The 11,999-nt window shown below is 44.4% G+C and overlaps 1 protein-coding gene across 3 annotated transcripts in view; it reads right to left on the bottom strand.

The window, feature by feature from the left end:
* LOC109491637 overlaps positions 1-11,999 on the bottom strand; it is a 309,568-nt gene that overhangs the window by 207,689 nt on the left and 89,880 nt on the right. The gene's annotated exons all lie outside the window — the stretch shown is intronic.

The raw sequence follows: 11,999 nt of genomic DNA, 5'->3' as shown, positions 1-11,999 counted from the left end.
TCATGAGAGTGATGATTACAGTACTTTATGATGGCTCCAAGGTTTGTTATCAGCCCAAATACAAGCTAAAGGTGGGAGCATGTCTGCAGGCTAACCTTCCCTCTTGTGTGCACAGAGAACTGCATCAGGTCTATACAAGAAATCATGCTCATTTCTTACATCGCAAGTCAGGTACAGCCTCCCTCGGGCTTCCTAATCATTAGTCAGACCCATCTGCAAAAATCCCCACTCATGACTAAACTTTCCATCTCTGGCTGAGGAAAGTCAGGAGAGCCAGTCTTTTCTTTTTCTAACACTACAGTTTGTAGACAAGACGGATATGGCTTTTTCCACCCCGCAAGGCTCCCAGTTGTGGATGTGGTCAGTGTCCCAGGGTATGTTGAACAAATGATTGGCCATTCCTATGTACCCATATATTATTTCTTTTCTACAAAAGAAAAGAAAAATATTATAACAGTGACCATATAATTGTATAATACTGGCCATATCTAATTAAACCAACTATTAGTTGTTGGGTACTTAGGTCATTCCAGCTTTTCATTACCACGAACAACTCAAGAAGGATAGAGCCAAAAGCCCAACTCAAACACAACCGCAAGGAAAGTTCTTGGAATGGAAAGGGATGAGCATATTATTGCCATCGGCATGTGTAACAAAATTTAGTTCTATAACCAGAATGAAGAAATTGGAGAAACACATACTGGGCTGCCACTCTGGCCTGCCCTGGAACAGCACTCTAAATGGCATGGATCATCTACTGCCTGTAGATCCGACGGCCTCTTCTCAGTGTGGTCCCGTCCATCCCTGAGCACTGACTGATGTAAAACACAACCTCCTTCCTGCAACTGCATCCTGCTCTGGCTTTGGGGAGCGCACTTTCTGACCACTCTTTCCTCTACTCATAACCAAACGCTGCTGTTCACCAAGGGGCTTTCACTGGCCTTTTCTTCATGGATTTTCCAGAGAAAGTTCATCTTCCACAGGACTAACCATCCCCCAGGTCATGGTGATTCTATAGCACTCTTTCCAGAATTCTAACACAAAATTTTCAGTTGCCAATTGCACACTGTCCATCTTGCATTCTAACAACTTAAATACATCCTTTCCCCACTGATTCCACCAAAAAAAAAAAAAATCTGATCCTTTTCTGAGTTCTCTCAACTGATATCACAATAATATATCCATTCTTTTGGGTTTGGAATCTCAGAACCACTTCAACTTTCCTATATTCCTATATCTTATATGTCACCAGCTCCTGTCAATTCTAGGGCCTAAAAAGGGTCATATTTGATTTTTGAGGTTGAATTAACCAGGGTTAAGCCTGAGCAGTAGGCTGGGACCCGTTTACCTCTCCAGCTGAATGAGAACCCTCCTTGTTGGCCAACTGCCATGCTGGGAGGGAAGAACCCAAAGTGCAGAAGAGCAGCCTTTGATGTCAGCAGGGAAGAAAGACCAGAACTCTATCTGACCTTCCTGTCTCACCCTCCCCCCCACCTCCACCCCATATGGCATTCACTCCAAGGCTTGCCGGACCATGAAGTGTGGACACTCAGCATCCATCAGCTGACTTGTAGTCATGTTCCAGCTGTCTTCCATGTGTTAGCCATACTCTTCCCACCCCTAGAAAATCAAAGGTTGACAGTTTTCATTTAATTGTAATTAGGAACTAATATCTTCTTCACTACCAATCTCTCCAAGTTAATGGAATATAGACTGTAATTCTAGAATCATTCTCCTCCTTTATCACTCACTATAGCCTTCATTCAAATCTTCAGCATCTCGCCTCTATATTAATGTACAAGAAGCCTCCTGGTCTTCCTTGCTTGGAGTCTATCCAATCCAATTCATCCCCTACCTTGAATCCTTCTAATATACACCCTGATCATATTGTTCCTCTATTGAAAGCTTCAGTGGTCAACTACAAACATCCCTTAGATACCACTTATAATGCTAATATTCCTGCTACAGCAAGTTCTCACTTATTCATAATCCATTTAGAGTAATAAAAAAAACCTGGCAATAACATAAGTATCCAACAAATGAATGTTAAAGACATTCTAGTATATCCAAGATATGGAATATATATAAAAAGCAGTCCTTTGAAAGAATGAGACAGTGGCACACAAAGATATCCACCATATGTGTGCCTTAATTTTATGATCTACAAGCAAAAACAAAACAAAAAATTGAAGAGGAACACATACCAGTTAACCTATAGCTGCCACTAAAAAGAAATATTAGGGGATAAAGTGAGCTTTTATTCTTATTTTATTAATTTATAAGCTCCCATGTTATTTAAATGTGTTACAGCACCAGATGTTATTTTTAAATACCTAAAGACAATATAGGGTTTATAAATGCACTTGTTATCTGAGGGTTTCATGTAGAAATTGTTCCTATAGTATTCTAATTTGGAGTACATTAACATATGTATATGTATAAACCTAAAATTCAACAATGTAATGTACTCACTAGACTGTGTTCTCATTAAAGGCAGAGTCTGATCTAATTCATCTTTGTTATTTTCCCAGAATGCTTTGCATAATGCCTGGCCTGTATTAGGAGGATGGATGGAGATATATATATATATTAGGATATATATACATATATATACACACGGAGGATATATGGAGGATGGATATATATATAGAGAGAGAGAGAGAGAAAGAGAGCGCGCTACCAATTCTCTATTAATGGAACATGTTGGAACATAGACTGTGGAATCATTCTTCTAAAGCTCAATATAGGCCATACATATCTCTGGTTTTGCATATTTTTATATGCAAATATATATCCCCTGCCCCCCTCTGAAGGGGAGAATGACTGCATTTTGTTATTTCACTGACAACCCTGTCTTGCTCACCACGGTGAGAACTCCAAATGACCATGTGCTCCAAAAAGGACAAGAACCATTCAATAGAGAATGGATCATTGGGTTTGCACCAAAGACCACAGGCTGCCATTAACTGGCTCACATGTGTCTGGACCATTTGGGGGATCAAGCATATGAACAGGAATCCCCTTTCTGTGCAACTGACAATGGGGAACTCTAGCCCATCCTGAGCTAGAGACCCTCAGAATCTTCAGGAAGTAAAGAAACAAATTCCAAACCCAACCAACCTGGCTGGGAAGGGAGTGCTCACTGTATACACTCATGTTTCCAAAATCCTGTCCAGTGAGTACATAGCCTTAGATGACGTTTAACTGAATATCTAAAATCACATAGAGGCAAAAGAGATTGCCATAGAAAGGAATAAAGAAAAGCAAGCTCAGCTTTTGCTGGGTGGCAGTTGATTTGTCCCCCAAACCCCAGGTAGCTAAAAGGTGGAAAGTCCGGAAACCAAATCGAACATGTCTAATCTCTTTTATAACAATGTTCTTATTTTAACCCATGCCATCAGGGGAAATGGCTGAAAATAGTGACAAATACAACATCAATAAACATAATAATAATTGATTTTCCAGAGATGAAAAATTTGAAATTAGTGGCCATTTCCCCCCAGAGCATTGGTTGATTAATGTTCATCTTAGTCTTTCAAAGATACCCTCTTACTGCTGATCTGCTCTGCCACGCTTTGTGATGGGTTTTGTGGTTAGGACTGGATGCTTCCAGTATATTGCACAGTGCTGCAGTTTTAAAGACAATCCTCATAGTTTAAGGGTGGCTGTGGCCAACAAAAGTTAAGATGTGTAAAGCAACTGAGTTTCCAGAGACTGGGATTTCAGGTTTTTCACGTAGGATATAAGTCTGATGACTGTACTTCTCAACATTTTTCTAACTTAAGTATTCCAGAAACTGATTTTGAGAGTTTTCTGTTATCTATTCCCCAAGAACACCCAACCTTCGCGGAACTAATTCAAAAATCTCAACACAGAGGAAACGAGACTCAAGTAACCACTTTCCTTCCTTCCTTCTCCTCTCCCTCCCTCCCTGCTTCCTTCCCATATTTCTTCCTTTCCTCCTTCCCCTCCTTCCTACCTTCTTTCTTTCCTTACCTGCCTTTCCTTCCTTTGTTTCTTCCCCTTTGCTATGGTCTGCATATTTGTGTCCCACTCCCACATTCATATGCTGAAATCCTAGCCCCCAATGTGATAGTGTTAGGAGGTGGGGCCTTTGGGAGGTGATCAAGTCATGAAGGTGAGGCCCTCATTAAAGGGATCAGTGCCCCTACAAAAAAGACCCCAGAATGCTGGCTACCCCTTCCACCATGTGAAGTTATAGAAAAAAGACAGTCATCTTGAAAGCAGGCTCTCACCAAACAATGAATCTGCTGTCACCCATGACTGTGGACTTCCAGCCTCCAGAACTGTGAGAAATACATATCCATTGTTTACAAGCAACTGGTTTATAAGCATTTTTGTTAAAGCAGCCCAGAGGGACTAAGACACCCTTCCCCTTTCCTCCCTTGCCTTCTTTCCATTTGTCTTTCCCCCCACCCTGCCTCTTTTCTTTCCTCCTTTCTTTCTTCCTTCTTCCTATAACTCCAAAACAAATTTTTAAAATCGTCTTTAAACCACTTCAAAGTTTGGTGTTCATATTTCTGCTGGGAGACAAGTGGAGTGAGTATCATCATTATTTCCTTATTTGCGGATGAGTAAAATGAAAACAGAGAGGTTTGGTGACTTTTCCAACACTCTAGAGTGAATGAACGAACTTCTCAGGCAAACAGGTTGGACCTTCAGAGCTCCAGGTGAGCACTGTCTCTGTAAGGAGTCAGCCCTGCCACCTGCCAGTAACACTATTAACAGCACTGTCCTGTAACCCTAAAAGTACAGACTGACTCCTGCATGGAGCCACCCATCTAGGTGTATGAGGCAAAGATCTATGTCCACCCTCACTGCTTGAGTCCCTCTCCAAATGTCACATCGCTCAGAAATGCATATTTTATCACTCTGAATGTGTAAACGGGTTTCTCTTGTCTTAAGGTCTAGGAGTTCCATCTTTATCAGGCCTCTTCACATCATCACCTGCACAGGTGAGCCTAAACTCGGTGCTTGGGAAACATATTTGGCTTCTGGTATTGGCTTCTTGCTCCCTTCCCTTCAGGGCACCCTACTATTTTAAGCTTAATTCCCCTAAGGCCATTGCTACGCAGTGTGATCGATCTCTCGTGTCTGCAACCCTGGAGCACCCTACCTGTAATCCGTGTTCCCTGCAAACCAGCGGAGCACAGTGACTTCTACCCCTTCCAAATACATACACTTGGACCCCATTCTAATCTTTCTTTCTGCCCTATCCCGTGGTCTCCACAGTTGTACCCAATGGGCCTAAGATACCTTCTGTGAAGACACATCCAGCCTCCTAATTTCAGCATCTATAATTCAGTATTTCCCAGCACCATTACCATACTCTTAACTAAGACAGTGCTATTTGTCGCCAGTGATGGACGTAAGGAGAAGAACTGGGGGCTTTCATGAATGGACTTCCCTTTGACACTTCGGACTGATGGACTCTCCCTAATCAAGGGTCATGGTCAGATGGCAGGTCTGAAAGTCACCGCAAGGTCAAACTCCCTAGGTCAGGTCAGCATCAGGCATCAATCAAGGACTCCAGTAAATAAACAAAATCATTCCCCAGAGAGGGAGAAATCACCACTTGCAAACACTTCAGCATGCATTTTGTAAACTTTCTTCCACTAAGATGAGTCTTTCCAAAATGTATCAGAAACAAAAAGGAGCAAATATCTTCATTCCCTTTCCTGGGCTCTGCCTTTCGGAGCCGTTGAGGCAGAGCACTGCTGGGAATAAGCGGAAGTCACACAAAGGGGGAAGGCAGGGCTGGAGAATCTAGTTAGAGCCACAACCTGTGTCACTGAGTCACAGTCCCCAAGCACAGGCCCCATTTATAACCTGTTCTGTAACTTTGTTTATCCTTGTAGATATCCGCAGAAGCATCTTACTTTCCAGAAGTTGGGGCCCTATAATCATTACTTGTCTTTGGAGAAAACGAGATTACACGCCTTTATTTCTTCTTCTCAGAAGGTCGACATTGTAATAGGTTGCTCTTTGCTGACCTCCTTCCACCTCCCCAGCCCCCGGGGAGGGGGGGGCACCGTATTTTTACATGTTCTTTTTGGCCTGGGCACTGTAAACACAACCAACAGAGGTGGGATCTTTGATTCTAAACCTTAATCACAAACGGGAAAGGGACGAGAGGGCTCACCTCCTCATTTAGGGCTTGGGATTGAGAGCCATCAGCATTTTTGTAGGAATGAACACAAGTTCCTGGAAGCAAATACATGCATGCAGGTTGCTGGCTTGTCTTTGTTTGCTATGGCCGCCATAACAAAGTACCATGGGCTGGGTGGCTAAAACAAATGTGCTGTCTCACAGTTCTGGAGCCAGAAGCCCAAAATCACCATATCAGCAAGCCAAGGAGAGAGGCCTGGAACAGATCCTTATCTCAAGGCCCTCACAAGGAGCCACCCTGCTGATACCTATGTCTATCTATCTATCTTCCTTCTATGCATGTCTGTCTCTAGGTCCAGATTTACCCTGTTAAGGAGGCACCACTCATACTGGATCAGAGCCACCCTAATGGTGTGACTTTAACTTGATCACCTCTGTAAAGACTCACTTCCCAAATAAGGTCACATTCTGGGGTCCTAAGGGTTAGGACTTAACATATAAATTTTAGGGTATTCGATTCAACCCATAACACAGCTCAAATAAGCTGTCCCAGGTTCCAAATGCAGATTTGGCTTTGGTCAAAAGTGACTAGCAGCAGCAGACTTCCTGCCTATCCGCTGTGTCCCACACAGTTTCCCACCCTGGCCCCAGCCCTGTGCCACAGAAGATCTACAGAGTCACCAGCAGGCATCCCCTCACTTTGGCAGAAGCTATCTATGCTCCACGGTGGCCCCTGCAGGACCATCAGGGGCAAGCCTGTGGGGACAGGAGCTGGGCGTCAGAAAAGGCTATCTCACAACAGGCCTTGATCATGGGAATGGGAACTTTTCAAAGTTAAACTCAGATTTCATTTCTTCATTCATTCATTCATTCATTTGACAAAGAATTCCTCAACATCTGCCACGTGTAGGTGTTGTGCTGCAATCTGGAAGCCAGACTGATGAAGATGCATCTCAAGGAGCTCATGGTGCAGCATGGAAGTCAGGAACAGCAGGAATCCAGTACAAATGCAGTCATGGAGGGCACTCAGATGTGGATCACTCTGGTGATATTGGGGAAGGTGCTAGAAGACTCCTAGACTTACCAGGTGGTTCTGACAGCTTTACCTGGCCAAACCCTGAAACAATATGTCCTCCTGCAGGTACAGTGTGACATGAAGCCCAGGAGAAAAGGAGGATATAGAAGGAGAGAGTGGACAGCATTAGGACAACAGTGAAGACCAGGACTGAGGTGGCCAGAGGCTCACATCCCCCACAAGCCTACCAGGCCCTGAACCTCCCCCGCTTCTCCCCAAAGGCTTCTTCTTCTGCATACAATTACTATTCTGCCTTGTCTTATGCCCCAAGCTGTGTCTCAAAGTGTTTTCTCAAACATATTGGTTTCCTGTGGCTGCCTTCTACAACCTCCATGACTTAACATGAATTGATAATCACTCTGGAGGCCCGAAGTCTGAAATGGGTCTCACTGGGCTAAAATGTGGACAGCATCGCATTCCTTCTAGAAGCTCTAGGAAAGATCTGTTTCCCTGTTTTTTTCTGGCTTCTAGTGACTGTCCACATTCCTTGGCTCATGGCCTCTTCCTCCATCTTCAAAGACAGAAGTACAGCCTGTTCAAATCTCTTTCTGACTCTGACCTCCTTCTTCCATTTATAAGGACCTGTGACCTTGTAACACTGGGCCGACTCACACAATCCAGGAAATTCTCCCCACCTCAAGGTCAGATGATCAGCAAACGTAATTTCCATTTTCAACCTTCCTTCCCCCCTTGCCATGTAATATAACACATTCACAGGTTCTGAGATTGGATGTGCATAACTTGGGGGGGGGGGGGGCGGTGGCCTGTGATGGAATTATTTTGCCAAATATACCAAGCAAAGACAAATCCCTATGAAGAATTCCAATGACAGGCTTTATGAAAATAAGGCTTTTATCTCCTTACATGAGCACTAAAACAGGTCCACTGGGCTTCTGAACAGAAAGAGGACAGGTCAGAGTCAGAAAGAGAGATTTGAATAGGCTGTGCTGATGTCTATGAAGATGGAGGAAGAGGCCATAAGCCAGGGAATGCAGAGTCACTAGAAGCCAGAAAAAAAACAGGGAAACAGATTCTTTCCTAGAGCTTCTGAGTGAGGGCAGGATCAGAGCTTAGGGGGCTGAAACATGAAGGAGGGGTCAGGGAATGAGAAAATCAGTATAGACAACACTTCTAAGGATATCATCTGCATGTGGGGCCAGTAAACAGCTATCGATATTAACGAGTAGAACAAGCACCAGGGATGGGGTAAGAGTATCAGATTTGAAGTCTTAATTAAACGGGGCACCTGGGTGGCTCAGTCAGTTGAGCATCAGGCATCTGCTCAGGTCGTGACCTTGTGGTTCATGGGTTTGAGTCCCACACTGGGTTCTCTGCTGTCAGCACGGAGCCCTGCTTCTAATCCTCTGTCCCCCTCTCTCTCTGCCCCAACCTCACTTGCTCTCTCTCTCTCTCACTCGTTCTCTCTCTCTCAAAAATAAATATTAAAAAATTTTAATAATAAAGTCTTAATTATAGACCTCATGCCAAAGTGCAAGGAATCAAAGTTCCTTATTCCATAGATCCTGAGCCCAGTCCATTCACCAGTCAGCTTTCTGGAGGGACTGGCCCAGGATGTGCTGGGGCAGGGATGGGCTTCCCAGGTGCCCCTCATAGCAAGCTTGAACAGCATCCTGGGGTCCTTGCTAGTGGGTCTGACTTTGGAAAAATCAACAAACTCTCCCTTATCCAACCTTGCGTCCCAAGCTCCATGACCCAGAGCCCTTGGAACCAGGCCAGTGGATGCTCTCAGGTCCTGCTGGTCCCTGCCACCTACAATTTGCAGCTCTTCCCTCAGTGGTCAGGGCTATCATATCTTCAGCTGAGGCATGTCCTTATGAAACCTTCATTATAGGCCTTGGGGCCAGGAAGGGAGATGCCTCTGCATTGCCACCAAGCGTGAGAGAAGTGCCAGCTCTTCAGAGGAGGCGTAGGCTACTTCTGCAGGCTCAGTGGGTACAAGCGAATCTGGAGGTTTGAGACTTTTGAGAACATCAAAAAGATACTGAATTTCAAGAGTTGCTCTCCCCTGCACTTGCATGGACCTGAGAGTGAGTGCTTCCTTCCATCGCACCCCAGTGCCTCCTTTGTGTCTTCCTAATCACCTGCATCCAGGTGTCAGGGTCCCATTCTTTCCCAGCCAGGGCCCTGACCTTGGCATAGCAGACTGGCCTTGCTTAGAGTTTATTTAACCTTCTTCAGTAGGATCCCAGGAGATTACACACACCAGCTGTTAGGATGGCACCTCAAAACATGGAGAAAGGGATGGCCCAACTTATTGAGGTTCAACTCACAGGGCGGTTCAGGTTCAAAGATAGGGGAAACAGACTCTGACCCCACCCTTTGATGAGACAGTTGCAAAATCATACTTCAGTGAACATGGACAGACACAGGGAAAAGTAAAGGAGTGTGGCCAGTTTTGCACTCTACCAGCCTGCTAGATTCTGTATGAATTAACAGTTGTCAGGGGTCCCAAAGAAGAGCAGCCCCCAAGGGAGGGAGGGAAGTAGGGACCTGATCAAACTTCTAGGCCAGTCATTTCAAGGCAAGAATCAGAAATTCCTAAACAGATCTGATGTCCCTCTTTTCGAAACTCTGACCTTCCTGGGCTCACTCTACCCTCTGTAATGAACTCCCTGTGCCTCTTTTAGACTCAACTTAGAAAGGATTCCATGACTTCTGTCTTCAAAATGGACCAAATTTGTAAGCATACCGGAAGGAGTGGACAATTTAGGAATGAATTTCTATAATCTACCTGGCATCCTCCTCCACGATGTTATCACATTCTTTGCCTCAAAAGAGAAGAGAAACAAGGAAGTGGTCTGCCACGCAAAGTGAACTAAAATGCTATTAAGTCTGTACTCACAAAGAAACAAAAAGAAGGAAAGAAGAAAACCCTAAAAATATTGAGGTTGAGTGCCAAGTGTAGCATATGTTCTTGGGAATCTGATCTTTGCAATGAATCTCCCAGACGGCCTTGGAGGGAGCTCGGCGGGGAGTGAAATGAGGTGATAGGAAGTGGCCCGTGTAAATCTCCACCCTGGGTTTCACCCATGGAATAACCATGTGTGAGCTCTCACTCTTCTCCTTTGAAGATTGGCATTTGATAAAGCAAAGCATAATTTTCTAAATCCCACATACAATTTTTATTTTTATTTGCAAAATTATTTTCTCTGCTCCTTTCCTTTTCCTGATTCTCCTTTTCCTTGCTCTTTTGGTTTCTTTTCTCTCCTCCCTTAGGGAACAAGGATTTTCAAGCTCTGCTAACTTGTCAAGCCAGAAGGCCAAAGAATAAGAACTCTAGGGCCCTTTGGTTTCTCCCTTTCCATTTCAAAAGATGATGAGGTCAGGTCAATTTGCAAGGTAGACTGGTGCTGTATTACCTAATCGTGGCTCCAAGAACAGGAATTTGGAAGGAAAAAAAAGGAGTAATTAGGTCTCTCCCTCCTAAAATGCCTTTAAAATGTGGATTTAAGAAAACATGTGCTCCAGAGTCACACCGAAAGAACTGGAAGAGCTTTTTGATTTCAAAACGCAGTGGGCCTGGGCCTTGAAGGGAATTTAGAGAGCTTCCAGCTATAAACCAGTCTGATCCCCTAAATTAGCCAGATCCCTGCCTGAGCTCACAGAGACACTGTTCCCATGAGATGCCATGCTGAGGACAATTCTTGGACAGGAATCAATAAGATGCTCTAAGTTGAATTTGCCTTAATGAGCTTTTTGTCCTCAAAAAGACCCACAAATGGGAAGTGGCCTAGCCTGATGGTGAAGAGCACAGACCCAAGCCAGATTTCCCAGCATCAAATCCCAGCTCTACACGAATTATGGGTTGAATTGTGTCCACTCCCCCGCGTCTCTCCCAAAATTCAGATGTCATTATGTCAGAGTCCTTATCTCCCAACACCTCAGCATGTGACCTTATTTGGAGATCAGGTCTTTACAGAGGTAATCAAGTTAAAATGAGGTTGTAAGGGTGGGCCCCTAATCCAACATGACTGCTGTCCTTATGAAAAGGGGACGTGTGGACACAGACACCCACACAAGGAAGATGCCTTGTGAGGATGCAGGCAGAGATCAGGGTGATGCTTCCACAAGCCAAGGAATCCCTCACCCCTACTACCCCCAAAATTGTCAGAAACCACCAGAGCTGGGAGAGAGTCCTGGAGCAGATTCTCCTTCATGGTCCTCAGAAGGAACCAGACCTGATGACACCTTGATCTTGGACTTCTGGCCTCCAGAACCATGAGAGAATAGGTTTCTGTTATTTAACCCACTCAGTCTGCAGTACTTTGTCACAGCAGTCCTGGCAAACTAACACCGCATCACCATCTCTCTGTGTGACTCTGGGTGCCGCTCCAGGAAACATGTGAATGATATACCGTGTCCAGCTCAGATGGCTGTGAGGAGGATTATATGAATTAATATGCACAAATGCTTTCAATAGAAGTGGGTGCAAAGGGGTACCTAGGTGGCTCAGTCGGTTGAGCATCTGACTGGATTTCAGCTCCGGTCATCACCCCAAGGTCATGGGATCAAGCCCCTCATGGGCTCGGCAAGGAGCCTACTTAAGATTCTCTCTCTCTCTCTCTCTCTCTCTCTCTCTTTCTTTCTTTCTCTCTCTCTCTCTCTCTGGCCCTCTCCCCAACTTGCGTTCTCTAAAATAAATTAAAAAAAAAAAGTGGACACAAAGGAAAGGCTATGTGAGTACTTGTTAAATAATTTTAAGTCAACATGTCAACATCACACAAGTCATTATAGGAATTATTAGTTAATTCATCTGTCTTTGCAGCCAGTGTGG

Source organism: Felis catus, chromosome C2 (assembly GCF_018350175.1).
Source record: "Felis catus isolate Fca126 chromosome C2, F.catus_Fca126_mat1.0, whole genome shotgun sequence".
Lineage (NCBI taxonomy): Eukaryota > Metazoa > Chordata > Mammalia > Carnivora > Felidae > Felis > Felis catus.
The sequence above is the reverse complement of the archived record's forward strand: the minus strand, read 5'-3'. Positions and strand labels throughout refer to the sequence as shown.